Below are 12157 nucleotides of genomic sequence, written 5' to 3'. Positions count from 1 at the left end.
CCACTGCAGTGGGCCTGGGTTGGATCTCTGGTCAGGGAACTAAGATCCCGCAAGCCGCGCAGTGCAGCCAACTGAATTAAATTATTTAAAAAATAAGGACTATACAAAATTATCTCACTTAAAGGAATATTTCAAAACAGCCTACCTCCTGGTGCTGCCAGCCAGAAGCACTACAGACTATGACACCCTAGGAAAAATCAGCTAAAAATGTAACCTTACTCAGTACAGTTACTTCATAGAAATCCCCCAACAACGATAATAGCCTCCAACAGCGGTTGGCCTTGTGATTTCCAACACCCACCACAGACCACATTGCCTGGTAGTTTGAAAAGCTGGGCATATACTAAAGTTCATTTCAACAGGAACACAAAAATTAAAAAGAGGAAATGACAAACACTAAGCATCTGTCAAATCATTGGTTGAGGGGGGAGGGAGGGAAGATGGAGACCTATGTTAAATTAAACCATCACGGCCTTGAATTACGAAGTTACCCAATAGCCAACCAAGAGTTTTAATTTTATTACTGATTGTTTTCAAATATTTTGTCAGGGACTTCCCTAACGGTCCAGTTGTTAACACTTCGCCTTCCAATGCAGGGGGTGCGGGTTTGATGCCTGGTCGGGGAGCTAAGATCCCACATGCCTTGAGGCCAAAAAAACATAAAACAGAAGCAATATTGTAACAAAGACTTTTAAAATGGTCCACATCAGGAAAAAAAAAAAACTTTAAAATAAAAAAATAAAACAGGGCTTCCCTGGTGGCGCAGTGGTTGAGAGTACGCCTGCCGATGCAGGGGACACGGGTTCGTGCCCCGGTCTGGGAAGATCCCACATGCCGCGGAGCGGCTGGGCTCGTGAGCCATGGCCGCTGAGCCTGCGCGTCCGGAGCCTGTGCTCTGCAATGGGAGAGGCCACAGCAGTGAGAGGCCCGCGTACCGCAAAATATATATTATATATATATATATATATATATATATATATATATATATATATAATTTTTTTTTGTCATTTTTGAATTTCAGCCTCGATTGGAATAGCCATGGCTTTTACCCTTCAGAGATTTCAACTCCTAGGACTTACCTGGTGGCGCAGTGGTTAAGAATCTGCCTGCCAATGCATGGGACACGGGTACGAGCCCTGGTCCAGGAAGATCCCACGTGCTGCGGAGCAACGAAGCCCTTGCACCACAACTACTGAGCCTGTGCTTTGGAGCTCGTGAGCCACAGCTACTGAGCCCACGTGCCACAACTACTGAAGCCCACGTGCCTAGAGCCCGTGCTCTGCAACAAGAGAAGCCACCGCAATGAGAAGCCCGTACACCACAATGAAGAGTAGCCCCCACTCGCCGCAACTAGAGAAAGCCCGCATGCAGCAACAAAGACCCAACGCAGCCATAAATTAATTAATTAATTATTTTAAAAAAAGAGAGAGAGAAATTTCAACTCCTAGAAGAATACCCCGTTCAGGAGAAGTGGTCAGGGTTCATTCAGAGCTGGCAGAGCCGTGTGCTGGAAGGCACACAGTGACAACAAACTTTCCCAGGCTCCCTCTTCACAATCTTCTGTTGCTCCACCTTAATTTTTAGTATCTGTCTTACCTTAACCTCTTATCACCATATAAACCTCTTCAATGCAGGCAACACCAAAGTTACAGACACTCAGGACATAACTTTTTTGAATGACTGAATGAATATTCCTAAAGGCAAGAGATGGCAAAGCTAAAACTTAACTGAATAATTAAATGGGATAAAAAGATTCGATCCGTGGTCGGGTAACTAAGATCCCACATTGCCGCAGGGCAACTAAGCCTGCGTGCCACAACTACTGAGCTCACGCGCCTCAACAAGACAGCCCGTGTGCTACAAGCTACAGAGCCCAAACACTCTGGAGCCCGCGCACCACAACCAGAGAGAGAAAAAAACCCACACACCACAACTAGAGAGAAGCCCGTGCACTGCAACAAAAGATCCTGCGTGGTGCAACTAAGACCCCGACGCAGGGCTTCCCTGGTGGCGCAGTGGTTAAGAATCCGCCTGCCAATGCAGGGGACACGGGTTCAAGCCCTGGTCCAGGAAGATCCCACATGCCACAGAGCAACTAAGCCCATGCACCACAGCTACTGAGCCTGTGCTCTAGAGCCCGCAAGCCACAACTACTGAAGCCCACATGCCTAGAGCCCGTGCTCCGCAACAAGAGAAGCCACTGCAATGAGAAGCCCGTGTACCACAACGAAGAGTAGCCCCTGCTCGCTGCAACTAGAGAAAGCCCGCGCGCAGCAACAAAGACCCAACATAGCCAAAAAATAAATAAATAAAATAAATAAATTAAAAAGAAGACCCAACACAGCCAAAAAAATATATATATATATATATATAAATGATTTGACGCAAACTAAGAACTGCATACTTTTGTGTTTGCAATTCTGTCTCCCTCACTCTTCTTTCTTCACATTCTCTTCAGCTTCATTTCCTCTCTATCTTTCTGTAGTTATTCCTGCTTTTCACTGCTCCTAATATGATATTAAAGCTTATTTTTTACATTCATTTTATCTATTAAGCAGACATTTAGTATTTCCTACTTTAAAAGCCAGATTAAAGACACAATCGAGGGAATTCCCTGACAGTCCAGTGGTTAGGGCTCAGCGCTTTCGTTGCCAGGGCCTGGGTTCGATCCCTGGTCCTGAAAGCCACTCGATGTAGAAAAAAAATAATGAAAATTTAAAAGTAAAATGGGCAAAAGACTTGAATAGACATTGCTCCAAAGAAGATATGCAAATGGCCAGTAACCACGTGAAAAGGTGCTCAACATCAGTAGTCATTAGGAAATTGCAAATCAAAACCACAGTGAGGGACTTCCCTGGCAGTCCAGTGGTTAGGGCACCATGCTTCCACTGCAGGGGGCACGAGTTCAATCCCTGGTCGGGGAACTAAGATCTCACATGCGGCACAGTGTGGCCAAAAAACGAAACAAAACAAAAAACACAATGAGATACCATCTCACACCTGTTAGGATGGCTGTTAACAAATGATCAGAAAATAGCAAATGTTGAGAGCGCTGTGGAGAAATTAGAACACTTAGAACTGCTGGTGGAAACGTAAAATAGTGTAGCCACTTTGGAAAACAGTATGACAGTTCCCCCCAAAATAAAAAGTAGAGTTACCATATGATCCAGAAATTCCACGCCTAGGTATATATTCAAAAGAATTGAAAGCAAGGTTGAAGACAAGTTCAAGGGTCACGTTCATAGTAGCATTATTCACAACAGCCAAAGGTGGAAGCAACCTAAGTGTCCATCAACAGATGTATGGATAAACAATGTACATAAATACAATGGAATATTTTTCAGCCTTTAAAAGGAAGCAAATTCTGACACACTCCAACTTGGACGAACTTTGAGGACATTATGCTAAGTGTATGATTCCACTCTACTACTGGTCAAATTTACAGAGACAAACTAGAAAGGAAGTTGCCAGAAGTTGGGGGGACGTAGGAATGGGGAGTTATTGTTTGATAGGCAGTTTCAGTTTTGCAAAATGAAAAACAGTTCTGGAGGAGGATGGTGTTAATGGTTGCACAACAATGTGAGTGTATTTAATGCCACTTTACACTTAAAAATGGTTAAGATGTTAAATTTTATAACAATTTATTATTTATTTTTGGCTGCGTTGGGTCTTCATTGCTGCATTCCGGCTTTCTCTAGTTGCGGCGAGCGGGGGCTACTCTTTGTTGCGGTGCACAGGCTTCTCATTGCAGTGGCTTCTCTTGTTGTGGAGCACAGGCTCTAGGTGCGTGAGCTTCCGTAGTTGTGGCACATGGGCTCAGTAGTTGTGGCGCACGGGCTTAGTTGCTCCGCGGAATGTGGATCTTCCCGCACCAGGGCTTGAACCCATACCCTCTGCATTAGCAGGTAGATTTATTTTTTTTAATTTAATTTATTTATTTATTTTTGGCTACGTTGGGTCTTCATTGCTGCGCTCGGGCTTTCTCTAGTTGCGTCGAGTGGGGGCTACTCTTCATGGTGGTGCGCGGGCTTCTCATTGTGGTGGCTTCTTTTGTTGCGGAGCACAGGCTCTAGGCGCGCGGGCTTCAGCAGTTGTGGCTCGCGGGCTCTAGAGCGCAGGCTCAGTAGCTGTGGCCACGGGCTTAGTTGCTCCGCGGCATGTGGGATCTTTCTGGACCAGGGCTCGAACCCTTGTCCCCTGCATTGGCAGGCGGATTCTTAACCACTGCACCACCAGGGAAGTCCCTGAACAATGATTCTTAAACCTAGTTGGACATCAGAATTCCCAGTAGAGCTTGTAAAAGCCAAGCTTTATGACAAGCAATTCTGATTCAGTTGCCCTGGAAATGTCTTGGCATCTATGTTTAACAAGCTCTGTAGGTTATTCTGATGCTCAGCCAGCTGAGCTTGCCTTGCCTTCATAAATATCCTTCATAAATATCCATTGTCTCAGTGGCTTGTGGCAGAAACAAAGCTGTAATTAATTTTACAGTGTGTGCTGGCTCAGGAACCTAGAACACAAAAAATTTGTATTGTTGAAGATTGAAGTACTAGAGCAGTTCAGTTGTGCAGAAAAGTGAACTCATTCTGTTACGGAAATTCAAGTCTAAAAGCGATTCCAACTTCCAATGAGAGGTGAACTATGACGATTTGTGGGCAAGACCAAATGCTTTTCAAATGTAAACTTTGGGCCTACGTGAATGCCTGTGACAAGTATATAGATTGAGATCCTATACTTTTATGCCATAGAGAAAGAATGAAACTCTTGGGGCTTCCCTGGTGGTGCAGTGGTTAAGAATCCGCCTGCCAATGCAGGGGACACGGGTTCAAGCCCTGGTCCGGGAAGATCCCACATGCCACAGAACAACTAAGCCTGCGCGCCACAACTACTGAGCCTGCGCTCTAGAGCCTGCGAGCCACAACGACTGAGCCCGTGTGCCACAACTACTGAAGGCTGCGCACCTAGAGCCCGTGCTCCGCAACAAGAGAAGCCACCGCAATGAGTAGCCCGTGCACCGCAACAAAGAGTAGCCCCTGCTTGCCACAACTAGAGAAAGCCCGCGTGCAGCAACGAAGACCCAATGCAGCCAAAAAATAAATAAATTTATTTAAAAAAAGAAAAGAATGCTACTCTTTTGATGTAGAACATCGCTTTTTTTGGCCGTGCCACGCAGCATGCAGGATCTTCCAGGGTTCGAACCCGTGCCCCCTGAGCTGGGAGTGCGGAGTCTTAACCACTGAACCACCACCAGGGAAGTCCTAGAACCTCACTTTTGACTGTTTCTGACCTAGATCAACATTTTTCAAACTGCTGGTTGCAATTCATTATCAGGTCATGAAATTAATTTTTTGTCATACATAGTACTATTCTCTGAAACTTGTTTCAGTAATTCATATACACATTATATTTCATCAATTTTAAGATGTATATTTTTTCTATATTTATCATCTCTAAATTGGTGTGTCCTATAATCAATAATATCTTACAGTCATAATTGGCAGCATTTGTGACTTCCAATTTAAAACATCTTAGGTGCAATGAAATGCGATGTGTGTTTGTACTGTATTACAACAGAAAATATATTTCTTACTGTGGATCCTAACCAAAAAAGTTTGGAAAAGACCAATCTGTTTGAATAGCACTACTCCCTGATGGGAAAGCCTCCAATACTTTAGGATTCTTTTACATCTGTGTATTCCTCAAAGTAAATTTTCTAAAAAGCTTTTAAAAACAAGTCTTATTGGTCTCTTCCTATGCTGTAACTTAAGTGATGTGATTAAAATGTAATTCCAAGTTGCTGTTCAGCATGGATCTCAGGTATTCTGACTTCCCAATGCCTTTCTGTCAAGTGGGTTTTTTCCTCCTAAGGAAAGGTCCTCCTTTCCTTACCCAGAGGTCCTACACGGGATAAAAAGTGTCTCCATCCCTTCTAAACAATGTTTCTTTTGGCTTAACCTTCAGTTCCCACTCCCACCCTTTGCTGACCGTTTCATGCTAAGCATTTATGGAGTTGCTATGCTTTTCAAGTGTTTGCTAGACTAAACAACTCTTTTTTAAAATCCAGTGCCTCATAATTAATTCATTTTTAGTCTTATGTTGGTTGCTCTTTGAATTTTCTTTTAGAGTTGGTCTGTACCCTGTTAATACATGGCCAATTGAAATTTTGAAATGCATAAATATACATAAAAAACACACTGCCTAACTTTAAAAGGAAACATTTCTAGATTATACTGTATTTAATACAAGATCAGACTGTGTGCGTGTGTGCAGGCATGCAGTGTTTCAAACAATGAAAAGAAACTTACAGATGTTATTTCCAATTTCACACAGAACCACCTCAAGCGGGGGGGGGGCAGTTTAACACACTTCAGAGACAGTTATCAGAGCTTTGAAGAACACCCGTAAGGAGTTATATAAAATATGAGAAACTGAGTTCCAAGAGATGCATTCCCTAACCTCAACATAAAGACAGTATGAGAAAATGTTTTCTACACCCAACCATGACTGAATAAAAACTACATCATTTATCATTAGACGTTATACTGAGTTGCCAGTTTCTACACAGAATCCTGTAGGAGGCTAAACAGAGAAGTCCAAAGGGTCAATCAGGAAGGTAGGACAATAGCTAAAGTGAGGGGCTACAGGTCAAGTCTGGGTCAGGCCCTTGCTTTGTTGCCATGACATAGCTGCACCCCTTACATCTAAATGGTTACAACCTAGGCCTCATAAAATGTTGCAGATGCCCTCACCAGCGGGCTGAGAGGACCACATCCTCAGCTTGGGTGGCTCCAGACAGCACTGGAACTCAAACTCAGACTGCTTATGTGGTAACCCTACTAGTGCAACACCAACTAGGGTATTCTCGCAACCACAGGATTTTACTGAAAATTTAACCAAGTGGATTTTTTTTTTTTTAAGTAGCCATCCATTGCTTAACCTATGGAAACCACAGTTGCAGGATCATACTACGCTTGTAGTATGAAAAGCCTTGTCTTGGCTTTTGCTACCAGTTACTCTCACTAGAATAAACAAAACTACCTACTTTTGACAAAGTCTATTTTAAAATCTATTTGGCTTTACACAAGCAATAACCTACACTTTACACAATGTCTCAAAAGAGACTGTGCCAAAGGCAGTATCCAAACTGTGTATGTTGTAAAGTTTGACAAAAAGCCAAAAGTACCTGAACTCTCTTAGGGAAACGATGATTGGTTAAAATAGAAAATGTAAATTCCTTACACAAAGACTTTACTCCCACCGTGACTTTATTAAGTGGCAGAGCAAATTTTTTGTGTGTGCTCAAAAAGGGTAAGTAAATTTAAAGCTATCACCTACTTCACCTTGCTTTAACCAAGCATTTGATAACAATTTTCATTATGACTACCTTGTGATTAAAATGGTAAAGGATGGCATAGGTTATAGTATTAATTAAGTGAATGTGCAATTGGCGAGACCATCAAAATTAAACAGCAGTTCTCTAGTGCAATACCACAGTCCCCTGTTTTGGGACCTGGTTTGTTTAGTACGTATCAATAATTTAAGTAAAACTACAGAAACATAAAATATTAGATGTGTAAATGACAAAGTCCACACTTTTATTTAACATGCTAGGTAGCAGCCTCCAAATTCAGAATTATCTCAACAAAATGATGAAGTATACCAGAGATGTAAATATAAACTCCCAACAACTGAGTGTTTAAAATTAATCACACAGCGGTGTCTTGGATTGGGTCCTGGGACAGAAAAAAGGCCATTAGTAGAAAAAACTGGCGAAATCTGAATAAAGTCTGGAGATTAACCGTAACAACCAATGTTGGCTTCTTAGTTTTGATAAATGTTCTGTGGTAATGCAGGATGATAACATCAGGGGGAACAAACTAGGTGAGGCATAGATGGGAAATCTTACCTATCTTCACAACTTTTCTATAAATCTAAAGTTATTCCAAAATAAAGGTTTATTTGTAAAAAAAGAAAAAATAACGATGCAATACAGTTTAAAGGAGATCTTCCTAAAATATATTTTATATTAAAAAAATCAGGTAATGACTCAGTTCTCATGGCTGGTCAGTGAGAGTGAGGGCAGGGGTGTCCCACCGCTGTGCCCAGGCATGGAGGGCTGAGGATGGTGCCTAGTAACAGTGACTCTGGCTGTCACTCCTGTTTTCTGCCATTTTATATATTCACATATATATGTACATATATATACACGTTTTCTTTTTCATGATATAATTTACCCTTTTAATATGTACAATTCAGTGGTTTTTAGTAAATTCACAAGGTTGCACAACTATCATCACTATTTAATTCTGGAACATTATCATCACCGCCCCCCCCCAAAAAAGCCCATACCCCTTAATTAAAGGTTACTCCCTATTCCCCCCTCTGCCAGCCTCTGGCAAATACCAATCAACTTTGTCTCTATGGATCTGCCTATTCTAGACATATCATATAAATGGAATCATACCAAAAATATATATATATATTTATCAGGTAATGCTTGTTTACCATAATCCACAAGTACAATGCAGTTGCTGAAAGTAACTGTGATCTTCCAAACAACTGTAATAATAAAAGTTCCCTTTTGGGACTTCCCAAAGTGATGCAGTGGATAAGAATCTGCCTGCCAATGCAGAGGACATGGCTTGGAGCCCTGCTCCTGGAATATCCCACATGCCATGGAGCAACTAAGCCTGTGCACCACAACTACTGAGCCTGTGCTCTAGAGCCCGTGAACCACAACTACTGAGCCCCCGTGCCACAACTGCGGAAGCACACGTGCCTAGAGCCTGTGTTCTGCAACGAGAAGCCACCCCAACGAGAAGCCTGTGCACACTGCAATGAAGAGTAGCCCCCGCTCACCGCAACTAGAGAAAGACTGTACACGGCAACGAAGACCCAATGCAGCCAAAAATAAATACATTAAAAATAATAATTTTAAAATTACCTTTTATTGGCTACTTACAGTAGGCCAATCCACTAACTCGCTGCATCCTCACAACAATCTTACGAGATAGATAGTATCGTGCCCACTGGCTAGATGAAGAAAGGGACATTTCCCCATTTGCAGCACTCTGATCATCTAGTCCAAATGTATCAATTAAGGAAACTAGGAAATTTAGGAAACAAGGTGACTTTATCTCTTGGGTCACATTAATAAAGGTACACTCTAGGTTAAGAAACCAGTCTTTTACGCATCCGCAGCCATAATATGTTTAATTTTGGTGAAAGCACTTTAAAGCTATAAACTGTGAGGGAGAACGGCATGGGAAGAATCTACGTCAAGAAACAGCTGTAGCCTACGACCAGTCCCTCCCATCAGGAAACCTGCACAAGCCTCTTAGAAAGCTTCATCCACCAGAGGACAGACAGCAGAAGCAAGAAGAACTACAATCCTGCAGCCTGTGGAACAAAAACCACATTCACAGAAAGACAGACAAGATGAAAAGGCAGAGGGCTATGTACCAGATGAAGGAACAAGATAAAACCCCAGAAAAACAACTAAATGAAGTGGAGACAGACAAACTTCCAGAAAAAGAATTCAGAATAATGATAGTGAAGATGATCCAGGACCTCAGAAAAAAACGGAGGCAAAGATCGAGAAGATGCAAGAAATGTTTAACAAAGACGTAGAAGAATTAAAGAACAAACAAACAGAGATGAACAATACAATAACTGAAAGGAAAACTACACTAGAAGGAATCAATAGCAGAATAACTGAGGCAGAAGAACGGATAAGTGACCTGGAAGACAGAATGGTGGAATTCACTGCTGCAGAACAGAATAAAGAAAAAAGAATGAAAAGAAATGAAGACAGCCTAAGAGACCTCTGGGACAACATTAAACGCAACAACATTCACATTATAGGGGTCCCAGAAGGAGAAGAGAGAGAGAAAGGACCAGAGAAAATATTTGAAGAGATTATAGTCGAAAACTTCCCTAACATGGGAACGGAAATAGCTACCCAAGTCCAGGAAGCACAGCGAGTCCCATACCGGATAGTTTCCAAGGAGAAACACGCCGAGACACATAGTAATCAAACTGGCAAAAATTAAAGACAAAGAAAAATTATTGAAAGCAGCAAGGGAAAAATGACAAATAACATACAAGGGAACTCCCATAAGGTTAACAGCTGATTTCTCAGCAGAAACTCTACAAGCCAGAAGGGAGTGGCATGATACACTTTAAGTGATGGACGGGAAGAACCCACAACCAAGATTACTCTACCCGGCAAGGATCTCATTCAGATTCGATGGAGAGATCAAAAGCTTTACAGACAAGCAAAAGCTACAAGAATTCAGCACCAACAAACCAGCTCTACAACAAATGCTAAAGGAACTTCTCTAAGTGGGAAACACAAGAGAAGGAAAGGACCTACAAAAGCAAACCCAAAACAATTAAGAAAATGGTCACAGGAACATACATATCGATAACTACCTTCAACGTGAATGGATTCAGTGCTCCAATCAAAAGACACAGGCTTACTGAATGGATACAAAAGAAGACCCATATATAAGCTGTCTACAAGAGACCCACCTCAGACCTAGGGACTGAAAGTGAGGGGATGGAAAAAGATATTCCATGCAAATGGAAATCAAAAGAAAGCTGGAGTAGCAATACTCAGATAAAATAGCCTTCAAAATAAAGAATGTTACAAGAGACAAGGAAGGACACTACATAATGATCAAGGGATCAATCCAAGAGGAAGATATAACAATTATAAATATATATGCACCCAACATAGGAACACCTCAATACATAAGGCAACTGCTAACAGCTGTAAAAGAGGAAATCGACAGTAACACAACAGTGGTGGACTTGAACACCTCACTTACACCAATGGACAGATCATCCAAAATGAAAATAAATAAGGAAACAGAAGCTTTAAATGACACAACAGACCAGACAGACTTGATATTTGTAGGACATTCCATCCAAAAACAGCAGATTACACCTTCTCCTCAAGTGCGCATGGAACATTCTCCAGGATAGATCACATCTTGGGTCACAAATCAAGCCTCAGTAAATTTAAGAAAATTGAAATCATATCAAGCATCTTTTCTGACCACAATGCTATGAGATTAGAAATGAATTACAGGGGAAAAAAACGTAAAAAACACAAACACGTGGAGGCTAAACAATACGTTACTAAATAAACAAGAGATCACTGAAGAAATCAAAGAGGAAATCAAAAAATACCTAGAGACAAATGACAATGAAAACAGGATGATTCAAAACCTATGGGATGCAGCAAAAGCAGTTCTAAGAGGGAAGTTTATAGCTATACAAGACTACCTCAAGAAACAAGAAAAATCTCAAATAAACAATCTAACCTTACACCTAAAGGAACTAGAGAAAGAAAAACAAAACCCAAAGTTAGCAGAAGGAAAGAAATCATAAAGATCAGAGCAGAAATAAATGAAATAGAAACAAAGAAAACAATAGCAAGGATCAATAAAACTAAAAGCTGGTTCTTTGAGAAGATAAACAAAATTGATAAACCATTAGCCAGACTCATCAAGTAAAAGAGGGAGAAGACTCAAATCAATAAAATCAGAAACTAAAAAGGAGACGTTACAACAGACACTGCAGAAATACAAAGCATCCTAAGAGACTACTACAAGCAACTCTATGCCAATAAATTGGACAACCTGGAAGAAATGGACAAATTCTTAGAAAGGTATAACCTTCCAAGACTGAGCCAGGAAGAAACAGAAAATATGAACAGACCAATCACATGTAATGAAATTGAAACTGTGATTAAAAATCTTCCAACAAACAAAAGTCCAGGACCAGATGGCTTCACAGGTGAATTCTATCAAACATTTAGAGAAGAGCTAACACCCATCCTTCTCAAACTCTTCCCAAAAATTGCAGAGGAAGGAACACTCCCAAACTCATTCTATGAAGCCACCATCACCCTGATACCAAAACCACACAAAGATACTACAAAAAAAGAAAATTACAGACCAATATCACTCATGAATATAGATGCAAAAATCCTCAACAAAATACTAGCAAACAGAATCCAACAACACATTAAAAGGATCATACACCATGATCAAGTGGGATTTATCCCAGGGATGCAAGGATTCTTCAATATATGCAAATCAATGTGATACACCATATTAACAAGTTGAAGAATAAAAACCATATGATC

Source organism: Orcinus orca, chromosome 12 (genome assembly GCF_937001465.1).
Source record: "Orcinus orca chromosome 12, mOrcOrc1.1, whole genome shotgun sequence".
In the NCBI taxonomy this organism is placed as follows: Eukaryota; Metazoa; Chordata; class Mammalia; order Artiodactyla; family Delphinidae; genus Orcinus; species Orcinus orca.
The sequence above is the reverse complement of the archived record's forward strand: the minus strand, read 5'-3'. Positions refer to the sequence as shown.